The 18,102-nt window shown below is 36.8% G+C and overlaps 1 protein-coding gene across 1 annotated transcript in view; it reads left to right on the plus strand.

The window, feature by feature from the left end:
* The window catches only part of IQCM (IQ motif containing M), a 108,130-nt gene that overhangs the window by 21,788 nt on the left and 68,240 nt on the right, over positions 1-18,102 (plus strand). The window lies entirely within an intron of this gene.

Below are 18,102 nucleotides of genomic sequence, written 5' to 3' on the forward strand. Positions count from 1 at the left end.
ATCTGGTCCAGATCTGCTGGCCAACAAGGCTGCGAATTCTGCTCGCACCAGTCGTGCAGCACACATCAATGCATGCGATGAAGGGGGGAAGAAACCTCTGTGGAGTCACTGGGAGCTGTGGTGCCACTCAGAGAAATAGCAAAAATGTGACACAGTCTTGCAAAAAAATTGCAACTGTCCTTTTTAAAGGACACAGTTGCTTTTAGTTTGTGACTGTCTTCTGTTTGGGTCAAAATGACTGACTCTTACAGGTACTGCTTATGCATTTGTACTATAGGTAGAAGAAACTGAAGCCAAGCATTGGCTGAGCTGTGACATGATGTTTATTGCATATCTTTATAAAAAGGCCTTATAATTATGTCCTCACAGCACTGATTTCAAAGAAAAAGTGCTTTTAAAATCTGTTATTTAATACGTTTAAAGCTTCTAAGCTCATGCATGTGTAAAAATATTATTATTTTTGGTATACTAAAAGAACTCAAAATGGCAAGTTATTTCTCTTTTTTGAGGAAAAAGGGATTCTTTCCTTAGGATAAGCGGATTTTATCATTAAGAGCTAGGAACTGATAAACAGGGGTGAAAATGGCTAGGACTGTGCAAGAAAGATATGTTTTCTAATAATTTATTCAATGATTACTGCCAATATTCCTCAAAATATATTCAAGGAACTGTCAAATTAGCTGAATACCTAAGTCTTCAGTAAAAAACCCAAACCACTGTATAATTCTTTGATTAAAAATGTCAGAATTCATTCTAAAATGTTTCTAGCAAATGACATTAGTTCAGCTGTCTTGTAAAGTAAGACAATCAGAGCTTTTTCCATATCTTCTGAGAACAAAAACTGACTAATACTGTAAATGGTTGCACAGATTTGGTTGTATTCCTTTGAGTCTAAACTGCATATTAAATTATGAATATTGTCATTCTGCTTGTAGTAGAGACTTGATATACTGTTGAAAAAGCTAAATAATTCATTCAATTAAAAACATGAAGCAAAATCTCTGAGGCTGTGGACAAATACCAATTCTTCTATGTTAATAGCAATATTTATGTGTTTATCACTAGACATAAGCAAAAATAAATATAAATTCCTAAAATCTACTGAGCCATTTTTCTTACAGATACAGTGAAGTTGATACAGACATATCATTAAGAATGGATATGATCTCTTTATTTGTTAATGCCAAATAAATAGCAACCTTCCTTTTAAAGAAACATTCATAACAAGAAGAACCACTCTCACTAATGTTCTGGGTTTATTAAAACAGTTTCTTACTTGGCCCTCTTGAAGCTGAGGAGAGACTGAGGGAAGAAGAGTAAAGTGCTTCTTTTGCTGTCTTCTACCCATTTTTTGGAGTAAAGTACATATGAGTAAGAGGGTACAGAGGGACTAGATAGGTTTACGGTGGAGTAAACTGTAGAAAACCCCTGATTCTTTACTTGTAGTCCACTGTGGCCTAAGGGTCCTGCAGGTTGACCTGGAGACCATTTATCGTTCTTTGTCCTCTCAGCAAAATCCTTTGAATAAAACTTTGAGGCTGTTTCTTTATTTTCCGCCGTGAGTTATTCCTCATAAAAAGGTGATAGAATGCGGAATGTTTCTCTTTCAGTGAGTGATATAGTTCAAGATGTGACTTAGTTCAAGGGTCTAACTTATTTCGATCAGCCAAAAACAATCCAAGCCAAAGGAGCTGATGACAAATACATGAGAAATCAAACATATTTGATGATAAGGACATAATGCCAGAAACCTTTCATTGACTTGGTTCATCCTTATTCATGAACAGAGATGAGTCACAATCAGGCACTGGTTTGAACTCAGTTCAGCTTTTTTATTTTGTTGCCCACCTCTATTTCTGTCATATGGAATAATGATTTTCTAGCAGAATAATGAATTCAGTTTTTGTCTAGTAGTCTGTTTTTGACTTTTTGATTTTTTAAGTTTCCTCAGTTGGGTTTGTTTTTCTAAGGATGCATTTGCTCAGCAGAGAAATTGTCAGATTCAATAGTTGCAGTTTCTCGAAGCAGCTGAAAACAGACTATTGTAAAGCAAAATCAGTGACCAATTTTGATGGGAAGGGCTGGTAACAACACTCGTGTTGCCCATTCATGTAAAAGCATGGTTGAGGAATATCTTAGTGTTGAGTGAAGTGGTGCAAATTAGGCAGCTGATTTATACTTTGAAAAAATAATGCTATGCTGGAAACACTTGCAAGACCACTCATCTGTTATTGGCCTGACTCAATAAGAGAGTATTGCTCTCTCCAGAATGGCTCATTCTGCCCAACAAGGCCTAATTCAGTTTGTCCAAGTCAGTGTTAGTATATATATTTTCATAGTTAGGCTCTGACAGATATGGTGCTGGAAAGAAAGAGAATCCCAGAAGCCTTCCATCTATAGACATGTGCCAAACCCATATTTTCTACAGATAGGTCCTATGTGAAATAATACATTAGTATTAGCACTTCTGAATGCCTTGATGAAAATTAGCTTGCACCAATGAAAGTCAGTTTTTCTCCCCTGGCTCAACAGATGATGTTAATAGGAAATCTGTTTTCTGAATTAAAGACTTGGTGCAATGGAGGCCAGAAGCTGAAAGGCCAAGTGTTGGATGGTACTGCTTTATCTAGGACAGCTGAATGGTTTTGAAAATGTGATTTTCAGAGCTGAAGGACTGCCAAAAGCTGGAGGTCTTTGCATGTTGCTCAGGCTCATTACTAAATTCAGGGATTGCAGAATCACACTCTCTCTTGAGCTCACTCGGTATAAAAACATCTGCACCCTTTTTTCCTCTCTAAAGGGACATTGGCAAGTTGCTGAGCTTCAGCAGAAGCATAAGTCTTGCTCTAATTCCCTTTTCCATCACCATTTTAGCTGACCTGTAGTCAGTCACACCTAGGTAGAATGGAAAAAATCAAGGCTGGGATTCAATTTAGGTCCTCAATATAAATGGGCTTTTAAGAAATAATCAAATTACTCCTGTCTGCTTCAGGCACATTTACCTATTGTTTTTTCTTATTATGTAAGAGAAATGACAATTTTTTTCTGTCAAAAAGAAAAAAAAAATAGCATCAGATGAAGAGATGTTACCCTTTTTGGATTCCAGCATAACTGGTTTCAATTACATTCTCCTAAAATAGTTGGGCTATTGGTAATTAACAGTATAACAAGTGTAATTTCAAACCATTTAGCACAATTTGTGGGGGCTATGTTTTATGATGGCTCACTTCCATTCTACAACAGGAAACTCTGGAACCGTTTATTTTTCTTCCTCTATTCATCACAGTTCATGCCTATACATCTATCAGAAAAAAAACCCCCAACCCCATACTGTTTTAGTAACATGAAGATAGAGAACCGATGGGGCTTTTTTTGTGGGAAAACATGTAAACTGTTTTGTTTCATAAAGGACAGTATTAGCTGCAAAGAAGATCTGCAGGAAGGAAAGGAGAAGAAAGAGCTGTAGCACTGTAAGTAAATGGCATATTTTCAAATAAAGTTCGAATCATAAAATAAAAAAAGGTGAGGAGATTTTGCTTTCTAAGACAGGAAAACAATCTGACCTGTATGAATCATATTCACACTACACATTCTCAGGACCTTTGATGCTTTGTTGATAGAATCAAAAGCTGTTTAGAGCAAATTAGAGTTATCTTGATTTTGAAGCAATTGAAAAGAGAACAGTTTGCAGAAGTGATAAAACAGGTTTTCAGTCTCCCAACCAAGGCCTTAGTTGTTTGAACTACAGCCTTTATTCCTTTCCTCTGTTTCTTCTGACCCAGTATTATTTCTTCTTCTTCTTGTATTTTTGCACTACAGCTGAACAGAAAACTTTGCTGAATGGAACAGGGTTTGTTTGGGACCACAGCTTTGTATTTCTGAAGGGATTTGTAGGCAATCTTTATGAGGGCTGCTATATTTTTAGAAGTCCTCTCACTTGCCTATTAAACACAGGGCTGAACAATAGTAATTACTGCACAAATACCAAGGTCCAAAAGTGGTACCATTCACTTCAATGAGGAGCTGCTGTGAAAGCACATTTGAAAAATAACCCATGGTGACAAGGGCTGGGGAAGAAGGGAGAGAAACTGCAGTTCAAAGGGCTTTTTCTGAGGGAGCATAATTCATTCATATGTGTACAAGATTCTTTTCCCTGTTGTTTGCATTTTCACTACAATAAAACAGGCCCATGGAAGTGCCTTGTGGGCAGAAAGTGAGTTCTTTAATGGAAAGGTTTATATGACTGAAATAAAGAAAGGCTGTGAAACAGGGTATTGCTGGGAGGCTGGAAATGAGCTGGATCAGCTAAGAGGGGATCAGCTACACAAGGAGTTTAAGGGAGAATATTAACTGTGGGATCAGAAGGAGAGAGTAGCAGAGGCCAACAAGAGACCTGAGAGATGTATTAGGAGAGATGTCAAGGAGTGTCAGTGAAGACACTGATGAAGTGTCTTTTCTGAATTGGAGATTTCAGGGCTATCTTTTATCAAAGTCCCTGTGCCAGGGCAATGACTGTAAGGGACCACCAAGGTATTCACGTGTGTGCTAATAGAGCCTCTATTTTGTTTGTAAATACAATATTGCTTTGGTGGAGGTGAGCCCTTGTAGGGGCATATTTTGATTATTTGCAAGCACTAGTTATACACTGCAATGGAAATCTCTGTATTAATTTATTTATTAGTTTACGCTTCCCTCTTTCAAGACTGCTGCAAACTATGGGGTGTTGGTTCTACTAAGCTTTTTAAAAAAAATTAATATTTTCTTGAAAAGTATCTCTTTTGGTTTTGCCAAAATAATTTTCTTTTCTCTTTAATTTATGGAGCTCACTGTCATTTTCTTTTAGATTATAAAAAGAATTAGTAAAGGAAGGAATGAAAGAGCAAAAGGAATATGTGTTCTTTTGTCCCAAAATCTTAGGAATGTAGAAGACAGGACATTTGATACTGATTTCACTCATTCTAGCATTTCACATTTTGTCTTTCTTTCATACTCCACATCTAGGCCAAACTTTTGTTTACATGTTAATACTGTTTCAAGACAGGGCCACTTGGCTTGCTAGACCATGTCATCATTGATGGCAGTCATGGCATTAGGAAAAAGAAAAGAGTCAATGGCTTTGCTCACATTCCTTTTTAAGCAGGATAACTTTGTAGATCTGCCTTACGCATATTTAGGCAGTGAAATAAAGCCCATCAGACATTAAAAAAAAGGAAAAGGTGCTAAATGGGAGCCCTATTTATAACGAGATTTCTGCCATTTGGGCTGAAGACTCCATTCTCTCCCCTGGTGAGGTGTGGGTGTGTAAACCAAGCAGCTGAACCGGGTGAATGAGACTCTGATATTACAGGCACTTGGAAGAGATTTCCAGATTTCTAATGCACAAAAATAAAGCTGATGAGACTGTCATGACATAAACACTTAATTTCATTCTTAATACAAGCAGGAAATGAGACCAAATTTCAGATGTATTTCTGGAATTACTGTGGTTTTTCTAAGTGCCCTTGAAAAGTGTTGCATGTAAACAAACATATCCTCTGGGTTGGATAACCAGGCTAACACATGCATTCTTGATCCTTCCAAAGAGTTTCTTGCCAATATAAAATTAAATTCTAAAGCCTAGGAAAAGCTTAAGAACATATAATTTCAACAGATCTGCCTTTCCCCCCCCCTTTTTTTACCAAAATGAGAAATGCTGTCTGAATTGTTTATGATTTTAAACTTGCTTGGAAAAAACACACAATTTTAATTGAGGGTGAGTTTATTCTAACTCTAGTATGGGCCTGCTCATCTTTACCACAGGAACTCTTATCAGAGTTAGTGCTAAGCAGACAGCACCATACCAGAAACTCAGTAAACAGAGAGAATTTTTATTTCAAGTATTTCATGAATGTAGATATTTTCAACATTAGCTGGCAAAATCACTTCACATAAAATGTGCAACAATGCTACTACCTTCTCTAAAGAAAAAAAAGTTCTGTTTGCCTGTTAAGTTAGCTTTAGCAGTTCTTAGAAATGTCATTCATTAAATGTCAAGCTAATTACTTGTAATATCAACCCTGAAAAGCAAACCTTTGTGGGTGCACTTTCAGAAGCCTTATTCTTCTCTATTCACAGTCTGTCTGGTACATTTCTAGTAAACAAAATGCATGTTTTTCCAATGATATGAAGCTATTTGCTGAATACGTATCATTGTTGAAAACATAGAAGGGTGTTTCACAATACTTTAATGAAAGATAATGAAGAATCCATTTTTCACTTTAAATAACCAGGTTTTTAAAATGTGGCTGTGATGCACAACAAATGAGTTCTGCAAAATACTCTGTGTCTGGCAGTGACCAGTTCCACTTCTGTGGGTTAGCAGGGATTGGTTTTGTTGTTGCTGTTGAACCTGACACCAAAAGTACAATTACTGCTGATTCAATAGCTGTTTCTATACCATGAATCATTGCATCTCACATTGGCTGCTTGGCACTGCAAGTGTGCTACCAGCAGTAACTGCACTATTAGGAAGAGTAACAGACCTCCTTTGCTGAGAAAAAGAGGTTAGAGTAAAGAAAACAAATTTCAGTGTTCCAAATCCTTTGTCTGCAGCAACATGTAAATCAATAAAAATTAAGTGAAAGCACAAATTTCATAAACCAGCAGAAATAAAAGAAATGGACTGAGAATTTCTATACTATTTAGATTACAAAAAGAGAATTCTTTCATTTGAAAACTCTTAACAAGCCCTGAGGTAGCCCAAGTATATAACTGCAGGAGAAAATGAAGATGAGCACTGTCATGGTGTGTTAGTTAAATCCAGTTTACATAGGTAACCTAAAGTAAAATTGCAGCAGTCTAGAGGAACTAGGATAGGGTGAAAGCTGGATTAGAAGTGACAAAGAGTGAAGCTGGGAGATGAAAGGGTTTGGGAATAGTAACAGTAATTTTTGCATAGGTAGCTGCTGTACCTACATGTGGGTAAAGGCAGTTCCTGTCCCAGAAAGTTTGCATTCTACACATAGAAAAATGGTGAGTAAAATGAATGCATTCACAAAATAGACCAAAAACTGAACATAAAAACTCAGACTTTAGTAATAATTTGGCATGTCAAAATGCAGTCTAAGCACTGGGTATTTTAGGAAAACCCATGAGGTTTTAGTTGTTTTATTTATTCATGTGGGAGTTAAGGTTGTAGGTTGCTCAAAATTCCATTGGATGAACACCTAAGTTTTTGGTATACTTTAAAATTTCCACCAAATAAAACAAAAATATCCTAATTCTGTTGGCTTCAGCCACTGGAGACATTCAGAAAATACTTATTTCTAATTTCTTGTGCCGCCTTATTTAAAATAAATGTAATGAGAGTTGCAATCCAGACAGGGAGTTCGGTCTCCTATTTTGATGCTTGGATGAAACACAGTCTCATTTAAAATACTCTAGCAGTGTAAAAGACATCAAAGTGGATGCAAACTTCAATCTCTTTCTATGACTGTTTTATAGTTCTAGATCCTGGCTATTATTTTTCCTGTTCACTGTTTAAAGCCCCTATAGACTGACTTTATAGATAAAATTGAAATTATTTGAATTAATTATCTAACACAAAGTTAGTAAACATACAAATAAACTATGAACCACTAACTCTATATTCTAGCTAATAATACCATCAATTAAAATGAATGTCCTGTTTTAAAAAGGGCATTAGCTAGCTGTGAATCTTCATCAACTTCTTTCTCTTCCCTCAATGCACTCATTTTTGGAGTTAAATGGTAACTGGTAAAGAGGCTTTTTAGAGAAGCTTGGTTTAAACTCTGGCTTTTCTCGCTGATTTATCAGATAACATTGACGTATGTTTTGTGGTATTCCTGCAACAGCCTTTGCCTTTAAAAAGGTTAAAAGCACACCTGGCTGACCCTGCAGAAATCTTCTTTATGGAAAAGAGCTAGATGAAAAAGCCTGGCATAAAAATGGAACACAATGGCAGTTCAGAGGGAAGTTGATTTGGGACTGATAAAGTCCAGTAAGTGTGGAAAGGTATAAAAATTATTAATTTACTTATTTTTTAAATTAGATTTTGATTCACTGGCACCAGGAATTTCAAAGAGTTATTAACCTCTTTTTTTTCCCCAATGATTTACTTTTGATATTGCTGAAATTTAGTAAGTTCTCAGGCTCCAAGGTAAGTAGTGTTGTGCATAGTGGAAAAGCATTGCTAAGGTGTGGGAATATGCAATTGGAGCAGAGAGCCCAACGTATGGGGACCTCTGAATGTCTCTGCATTAAGGTATTTACTTGTGATCAATACATTGCTCCTTTATCTTTCTTACCTAAGTGTCTCAGATATTTTTCAAATATAATTTCTCATCTTAGAGGAGGGATTAATGCCAATACAGGCAAGAGCCAACATTCTGAAGTACATCCTGAATGTACAAGGTTTTTAGAAGTGACTCAAATAGCTGAACTTTTCAGTGGATTCCCTGAGTTACGCATTCACAGAGTTAGAATCCCTCCCGCCAAACAGAAATGTGCTTAACCAAACAAATAAAAAAAGTGCAATAGAAAGATAAAGCTTTAAATCCCATTCTCCTTTGCATGTAGAGGCTTAATGCAATTTATCTGCATGATTCCTGATGGTATGGTGAGACTGCTCTATGAAATATAGAGCAGAATTTCCTGTGGTGCACTTTGATTGTTTGTTTGTTTGTTTGCTTTTTCAAATATATTCTAGGAAGTCATTCAGTCCTAAGTAACTCAGTAGTTAGGGAACTCATCTCTCCTGGTAGCAGATTTAAGACTCCCATCAGTTCCCTGCAGGAATTACAATTATGTTACATTAGAGAGAATGTTGAATCTAGCAGTCAATGAAGGAAAATCCTACACTGGAAGAAGTTGCAGAGGGCATCTGAAGTAGGAAAATTGATGAGCACGGCCGGAGCCTTAAGCATTTTATCACAGAATTCTTTATATGGTCATTTTTTCCCTAAAGTTTTTCATCTTTTAACATTAGTGAAATACTTGGCAGAATTTTTGTTGAGCTTGGGTGGAAGGCTGAGCTCTTGTGTATTTTTAAGCCTAAGTGCTGTGAGCAGTAGAAAAAGAGAAAGTATAATATGTCAAATGCAGAAAGAATTAATGAAGTTTCTTCATAAATAACGAAGGCAGTCTCATCTGAAATATTGTGCAGTCCTGGTCACAGCATTCCAAAAGCACGTGGAAGCAGCAAGAAGGCCTTGACAAAATTTACCTGGATAAAGCTTCAAACAAAGAGCACTGAATATACTACTAAAAAAGGACATTTAAACAGGTACCTATGGTTCAGTGTTGTGGTTTATCCCCAGCCAGCAGCTCATTCACTCCCTGTGCTGGGATGGGAAGAGAATCAGAAGAGTTCAAATAAAGATTGTGAAGTAATTTGGATAAATAACACATTTTCATACCTTTATAGTAATTTTAGCAATTATTTTATGAAAAATACTGAACAGGGCAGAGATTACAAATTCTCAAATTCATATAGTTAAAATGAGGTAAAGCTCAGAAAAGAATAGAAAAATTTAACAAAACTTTATGCATTTTCTACACAAGGTTTAGAAACTGTATTATTTTGAGGTAAGATTAAATGTTAAGAGTAATTTAAAGTAGCAAGCAGCTGGTGGAGGTAACTTGCCTGCTAAAAGTTTTCTGTTTGATCTTAGAGCTGCATAAATCTTACTATTTACTAAAATAACTGTAAACATATTTTAACCTGTTTGAAAACACTTGTGAAGACTGAAGGGTTTGCAAGAAAAAATTGGAAAATTTATTTTCTATTTAAATATTATTTTTTGTTCTCAAAAAGTAAACGTCTGACTCTGTCTAGCTTTGACAGAGCGGAAATCCTTGGGAGCCTAGATAAAACAGGTTACCTCTTGCCTAGAGAGGCACCTGACAATTAAGTCTAAACTAAAACTCCATTTTTGATTTCTTTGAAGTATATTATTTCTAATCTGACATCAAAATGACTTACCTTAACCTTTCATTAAATAAAGAGTTTCTTGATTTTTAATTTTGCTTGATGTTAAGGATGAGATAAGCATGGAATGCTACTTCCATGGAAGGAGGAAAGTGTCATGAGCAGCCATTGCTGAGAAGCTACATCCCAGGGTAAGTTTATGGAATTTAGGGATTCAGAGTATCTCCTGCTACACTGCAAACACTTGCATCAGGACAGGGGCTGACTTTACTGTGCAGTGCTTATTGAAAAATGTTTTTAGCAGATAAAAGCCACCACTTCCTCAACAGGGAGCAAATGACTGAGAAATATATGCTGACTTTATGCAAATCCTGAAGCTCTACAGCTGAAATGTTCCAACCCATTCTCTCTTCCCGCCCCCCCCCCCCCCCCCCCCCCCCCCCCCGGCCCCAGAAATGAATTTCAATGGCATTTTTGTCAAAAAGAGTCTCTCAGGCCTAAGGTAGCATTTGCTGTGGGGACTAGAGGAGAAAACCAGAAATTCAAACCCTCTCAGGAAACCAAGCATGCAGGGGGGTGTTGTGTAGGGAGTTGAAAAAGTGAGGTTGAAATCTCTTTGCTTATCCATTCAAGGCATTTTATTCCACATCTGTTTCTGATGACACAAGTGGTGACCTTTGCCACCAATGTAGACTCTCTTGATTTTGTTCTGCAGCAAACCAAAACTGAACTTTAAAATCTTGAAATTCTGTGTGAAGTTATGAGTGAATCTATAATGGGCACATCATCCAGAGGCATGACAGAACTCTTTATTTGTGTAGTTAAATTCCTGCTCAAAAGAGGAATTGATGACAGGCCTGTATTGCCATGAATTTACAGCGTTTTCACATCTTAGCCCGGTGCACATTCTTTTAATTACTTGCAACTCCAACTCAGCTATTTACAGTACCCATCTTCCTGGTAGGTAAGTTACCATGCAAACTTTTGTGCTTGCATCATGGCATTTCTATGTCATTAAAACCAGCTACAAAGTCTGAGCCACCAAGAAGAAAAGGTAACCTGGATTGAAATGCAGACAAGAAGTGGGGAAGAAGAAGTAGAAAGCATGTCATGCACAAAGCATCTTTGTTACTGAGTGTTTCATGTGACAGAAAATCACCTTGCAGAGTATTTCCATGTCTGATTGCATTTCCTTTAGTGAGAAAAAGCAACTGAGATCACATAGCTTGTGAATTTGAATAAAACAGTGTGCTCAGAAGATGCCTGTAGCTTTGCTTGCATCTACACACAAGGGCTATTGTCGTTTCAGAACAACTTTCATGTTTTTCCTGTAAAATTAACTGAAAGAAAAATGTGAGAATGGTTTGTTAAACTTTAAAATATGCTTCATAAAATCTTTCCCCAAAAGACACATGAGGAGGAATAGGTTATAGACAAGGTGTTCCATTGCCAGGATGCCATTATTTTGAATTATTGATTTATTTTCTTTGGGATGAGATAGAATATATCTGTGGTGTTTTAAGAGCTGAGATAGCTTTGTTTGCTTGTGATTTGAACTTTAGTAGGATTTTGCACTTGACCTAAAACAAGAGATCGTTATTTAAATTGGAAAAGCTTTCAAAGCTAGCTGTGAATTACCCATTTCTGCATCATGATTCAAGGCTGATAGAGTTCTATTGTTTATCATGCAAAGTGCTTTCAGAGTTCAAATTCACCAGTTTAGACAGAATACCACAATAATCTGAATTGAACAAAATATGAAACATCTTTTCCCCTCTATCATCTCTGATTCACAACAGAATGGTCAGCTTCTATTCTCCCCAGGCCAGTTTCAATATTCTGGCATGGAATTGCAGGTGATTTTTTTCTGTGCTACCTGGTAGGCTTGGGAGAAACAGATGGTCTAAACCTACCTCTTTAATGCACTTTATGCTCACTCTTAAGCTTAACATTTACTACACTCTCTGCTCTAAAGCAACAACTATTAAGCTCCTGGTGTACTGTGACAGCTTTGTGTCATGTCAATTGAATCCAATTCCAATAGTTTCCTTGTATTATTTTATCTGTCTGTGTTCTGTGATTCTCTTGTCTCTTGATCTTTGCTGCAGTTGTGAATTTTATGAGATAGTAATTGTTCTCTACTTTATGTATTCAAACCATGTCCAGCACTATGGGACACCAGGACCGATACTAAAGTCCTCAGTTTCAGTGGGATGGTACTACTAACCATAGTAGATGAGTGGAATTTTTTTTCTCTGTTTGAAAACTAGTCATCTCTTCCAGTTTTTCATATAACAGTCCAATTTCTGGGCTGTAGTGGTCTCTGGTTGGTAGGGTTTTTTTTCTTTTTGTTTGGTTTGAGTTTTTTGGTTTTGTTTTTAACAAACTTCGGGGCAGAAGTATTAGTAGTCTTTGAGCAATCATATTCCTGCATTTCAGCCACTCCCCAGTTTCAGAAATGTTTCAAATATTACTCTCTGAAATTGCTGTAAATTTTTAAGTTCCACTTGAGTAATTTTCTATTTTTTTTGTAGATTAATGTCATTATTATATCCATATAGAACCTGTCTGAGTAAGAAAATTTAAGGTAGTCTTGGACCCTGCACAAAAGAGGAAGCAAACTAGCAGAGTTGAATAGAATAAATTAGTTTGCTATCCCTGGTTCTGGAGTAGTTTTCCATGCAGACATTATACTTAAATGAAACTCTTATTCCAGAATAATTATTCTGCTCACAAAGCAGCACCGGCTCAGAGACAAAGCTGAGACTTCTAACACTTGGTAAGTTTATCTCTGAATTCCTGCTGTGCAGATGGCACAGTGGGCTGGCGAGCAGCAGGACTGGGAAACAGTAGAGAAGTTGGCAGGTTGGCGAGGAAGATAACAGGTGGCTTGTGAAGTGGAAGCAAGGTCTTTATTGTAGGCTACCCTTGTCTCCGGCAGGATTACGCTGGGAATTCGAAGGGGGGACGTAGCCTCACATGAAAGCATATCCAATCCATTGGACCACATGCTGGAGACTTGAAAGATAGTTTGGGAAGTAAATGGAAGGAATTGTGAACTTTTGGATGGCCATGGGTAAACACTGGAAATCTAGAGGGAGGAATGGCTGTTTGAAGAGTCACTACACAGTTAGAGGGGTGGTGGACCAGCAGAGATAGAAAATTGTGGAAGAAATACACTCTATGAGGTCTTCAGCGAGATGGTTTATTGCCTTCTTTTTTTCTTTTTTTGTCGCTCTCAGCAACCTTATCAGAGTACAGATTGCTGTTAGAGCCAATTAAATTCCTTTTGCAAGTGGGAGGCAGGAGGCTGAACTCAATTGGCAAGTGGCTCATCCTGGTGTAAAGTGGGAACAGCGCATTCCAGGTTAAACACATGCTTCACTGCACTGTTTTACATGGAAGATTCTGAGGAGATAAAGCCATTTGACTCCTCTGTTACAGCAGAGTATCAAATAGCCTGGCAGTGCAAATTGTAAAGGACCTTTGCATGTATTTCTCAACTCCCACTTTTCACAGGTTGATGATATGATTTTCTTATTTTTAAAGGAGGACATACTTCAAGTTATGTGGTCGACTTTAAGAAAGCAAGATACAATGTACTTTATTTAAGAAAGAATACTTAAGAAAGTAAGGTGAAAATTACTTTTCACTCAGTATTAAGTATTATGTGCGGCAATCTGGTGATCGAAGGCTTATTGTAACAAAACGTTCGTTTTTGAAATGAACATTATTTTTATGTGTTTGAAACTTGAGTCATGAATATCGGAGATATTCAGAGATCTGGCACATGCTGGTCACTTGCATAGCAGCATTTTAGTTTCTATTGTCAGCTCATAATCAGAATCATACTGATATGCACAGTTGGAGGATCTAAGACTGCCTCAGACGATGTCCTCACAGCATTTGGGAAATTTCATGTGAATTACTAAGATACTCAGTAACTCTTTCTATTACTTCAAGTGTCTATCCTTTCCTGAATTCATACATTTAAGCTTACAAGTGCAAAAGTCACTTAATGTAGTGCTGGATCTTTGCACAGAAAGTAATTTTTGGAGAATGACTCTTGAGGTTTTATCCAGATCAAATGCCTACAGCACGTCTATGTCCACTCTTTTCTCATGTTTTTTTTTTCCTCAGACAGCTGGTGTTAACATCCAGACTTCATTAAATAACTAGTCACATCTCAATTGCACAAGAAGCATAATTTTGCCTTCATATTAAATTTTGGAGGGTGACTTTATTAGGCATTGTCTTGACTTTAGACCACATGAACTAAAATGTAGATAATCTTTCAGCATGTACCTTACATGGCTGACAAGGCTTCCAAATAGATGAATGAGGTTGATAAAATGGTAGGCTTTAGCCACTCTGGTTCTGGGAGGAGCAATGTCAGGACTCAAATCCCTAGATCACAACCAGAAGCAAAAAACCAATATATAGCTAGCTAATATAATAGCCAACTAAATTGGACAGGACTACTCAGTGGTGACACAGAACTTACTAAATAAATGACCCAAGAATTATACACCTATAAAAAGAGGTACTAAATAGGGCTGTTCCTGAGCATCTGCATGCAGGTTAGCTCTCCTACCAGATAAGATTGGTGCCTGATGATCATAAAATGTACAAGGTTGTGGAGAGACAGGTCTTCTATTTGCAATAGCAGCTGCTTGAATTGCATAGTTGGCTTCCTGAGAAGAATGTTTTTCTCTAATAGTTGAGTTACTCATACCTCCCTGTTGGAAATTTGTAATAGATGTCAGGGCACTGACTTGCAGCCTTTAAAACCTGCATTCTTTTGATTAAAAAAATGATAATCAGCCTCTAGAATTCAGACTCAGTGTGTAAACTTGCTAATGGAATGTTTGAACAAATGGTTTAGTTGTAGTTGCAATGTAGTTGCTTACATTAGCCTAGCATGTACTATATCTGACTTTTTAAAACAAAATCATGTTATTTGTTCATGAAAACATGCTGGTAATTGTCAAAGTGATGAAAATGTTTGGTGGAGAGAAGCACTCTATATATGCCCACCTGAATGAGCCCTGAATTCTGCATTTTCACACAGTCAGGAGCTTAAAATCACCATTTAATTGTATGGAATTGCTAACCCTAAGGAGTACAAAACACAGTAGGAGGTTGGATATAGAAAGGAAAAGAACTTAGGTCTGAACAGAAAACATCACCGTGTCTGTGTCCCTCGAGGTGGTGTGGCTGTGCTACAGTCACAAATTAGTGACAAAGTACAATGTGCCCATCATACTGTCCTAAAAAGAAAAGAAATCTAGGGGGTAGTGTATGGAATTGCCAGCAGTGTGGGATAGCTTCTGCCATAAAACAGACTAGAGAAGCTGGGAATAATCAGGTAGGAAAACAATTATGATAACAGATCTCATGTGCCATTCCACCATCCATTGATGGCAACAGAGGTAATGGATGAGGATATCAGATATCCATTCTTTAACATGCTGTGTTTAGTGCTGTGTTTCAGGAACACAGGAATTAAAAGGGCAAGGACATGCTTCAATTATATACTGGGTTATTTTGTTGGGTTTTTTTCTCCAGGTTTTTTTTTTTTTTGATGATGTGTCCTTCTTAAGAAGTCTCTAGATCAAAAATACATCACAACAAAAGCTGAACACCCTGATCTATGAAATTAGAGCAAATATTTGTGGGGTTTGTGTTTTCATAATTCATTAAATGAAAACAATGTTGGAATTATTGGGTAGCAGGACAGAGATTAGTCACTGAGGAGATGGAAAGGGGAAAGCAGTATTTTCCTTTTTTGAACCTGTACATTGAAGTTTAAAGCAAAGTATTGCTAGGTTCATCCCTAGCATTTGTGGTTACTGATTAAGAAGATTTATTTCTCTGAACTTTTTTTAGTCCTGTCTAAATTTGGAAGCTTTTAAAATGTATGTAGAGTTCTTGAAATATATGGCAGTTATGAGCTGTCTAAGATTTTACATATCTGATTCACGAGGTCTTTCTTCTGCCTTTCCAGATTACGGTAGTCTTCCAAGCCAACTAAAAGTAAAGCTCTGCATCAAATGCTAAGTCAGAAAGGAGGACTATGAGGTACAGATGAAACTGAACTAGTTGTTTTTAAACTTATTTTTCAATGTTTTTCTTTCAGTAATTAATATTGAAAGCTGACTGAGGAATCAGAAAGCATAAGCAGGCTGTAGTCATACATTTACACTATTTGCAAATAGTACCCTTAGATTCTGAATGTCATGAAGTTGCAAACTCCAGAATGATGATTCTGGCTTCTTCTGTGTGATGAGCAAGGTCTGTTTGATGTGCATATCAGTCTCCCTTTAACATCACTGCAACCTTAGGAAACCAGGCAAGTTTTAGTATCAGCTTCTGAGACCAACTAAACTGGTCCCACAGAGGTTTAAATTGGTGTCTACAACTGGAAGAAAAAGCTGTTGTTGTTCTTGTCATTATTGCTTGTCCTTACGCCTCCATTTTGTTTTACTGTCATATTTTAATCTTTTGTGTGCATCCCAAGTGAATAATTTGGGATGTATGTTTGAGTTTAAGCAGTGTTTCATCCCCTTATGAATTTATGTCCGCGTGAATTGTAATTAGCTGGTCATCAAAATTCTACTCAGCCATACATTGATTATGTATATGCATATCTTCAGATTTTATTTGTAAAGTGATAATATCTGGATTGAGAACATACTGACACTTATGAGTAATCACTGGGATGCAGTTCAGCACTCCATCTGTATTCAGCAAAATACTTAAGCATATGCTTAATTTTAACTTTAGCTCAGGTAAGCATGAGATTGCCTCCATCCGAATTCAGCATAGCATTTTAAGTATGTGCCTAACTTTAAACATATCCTTAAATCCTACTAAAGCTGAAATCAAACACATCCTTAAGTGCCTTCATGAATATGGATAACAACTGAATGAGGTTTGACGAAATGAATCCTGCTGGCCATTAAATAACAAGAAATGCCTGGCCACGATTCCATTAATATCCTACAGGCAGGGAAGATATAACAGAAAAGTAAAACATTTTTTTCGTGTCTTGAAATTCTAGAAGCGAAATTGTGTATTGTTGAAGGTAAAGTATTTTGCAGACTGTGGGAGGTCTTTCTAACCCTCAAAAGCTGTATCCATCGGAAGTCAAGGCTTCATTCTCAGCATTTCATTAAGTTCAGAATGTTCAATAAATTCTCGTTCTTTAAACAAGACATTTCAAATAGTGTAACTAAATTTTCCCGAAATTACAAATGATAATGGGAGTGCAGGGGTCACAGATACTCACAAAAGAAAGTGTGTATACAGGTGTTACAGCTGTTACTGCTTACAGAATGTTTTCTGTGATTTTCCTTTATTTTCGCTGCTGATGTGTTTGATTCACATCCCCATTCTTCATTTCAGTCCATTTTCACTTTTTCTGCTTCAACCTCTAAGAGTCTTTCTGCACTATTTATGTGAAAAGCTCTTTGCATTTTTATTTCAGATCCTCTCCTATTGCAGTTCATTAAGTCTTTCAACAGTAGGCTGTTAATCCTTTGCAGATTAATATGATTTCAGTGATAATCCTTTCATTTGTTGAATTTTTAAGACATATAATCATTAAAGAAAGTGCTAGACAGATTTTCCATTAAAGCAGTTCGAAGCAGGTGGTATGTCTTTAATGTATGTCGCAGCACTTCATGTTGCTCATTTATAAAATTAAATTTGCAGATGAAGAGGATAAGTCTAGAGTTAGTTATTGGTCTTTTTCCTTTGGTATTACAGTTCAAACCCAGTCAAGAAAGAAGTATTCAGGGATTTGCAGGTAAACCAGGGTTAGAATATGTGTTTGAATGTTCTTTTCACAACTCCATTGCTGCTTTTCATCAGGATTAAGGGTCAGCTTGGCTTCTGTCCTGATACTGCAAAGCATTAAGTTAAATATATGTAGAAAAAAAGAGTAAAATTTAAATGTGAGCTTTGCCTTCAGGTAGGCCACAGGATGTAAATGGTATATGGGAGTTATTAAAACTCCTTGTACAAGGCTAATTCTTCTCTTCATTGAAGTTAAGTTTATGACTGAAATACTCTTCCCCAGACGGAACAGAAGTTTACAATTATCTCTCAATAATGACACATATGAATCATTAGAGGTTTTGATTTTCTGTTAATTCCCAGCTCACTGTCCA

This window comes from Aphelocoma coerulescens, chromosome 4 (genome assembly GCF_041296385.1).
Source record: "Aphelocoma coerulescens isolate FSJ_1873_10779 chromosome 4, UR_Acoe_1.0, whole genome shotgun sequence".
Taxonomy (NCBI): Eukaryota; Metazoa; Chordata; class Aves; order Passeriformes; family Corvidae; genus Aphelocoma; species Aphelocoma coerulescens.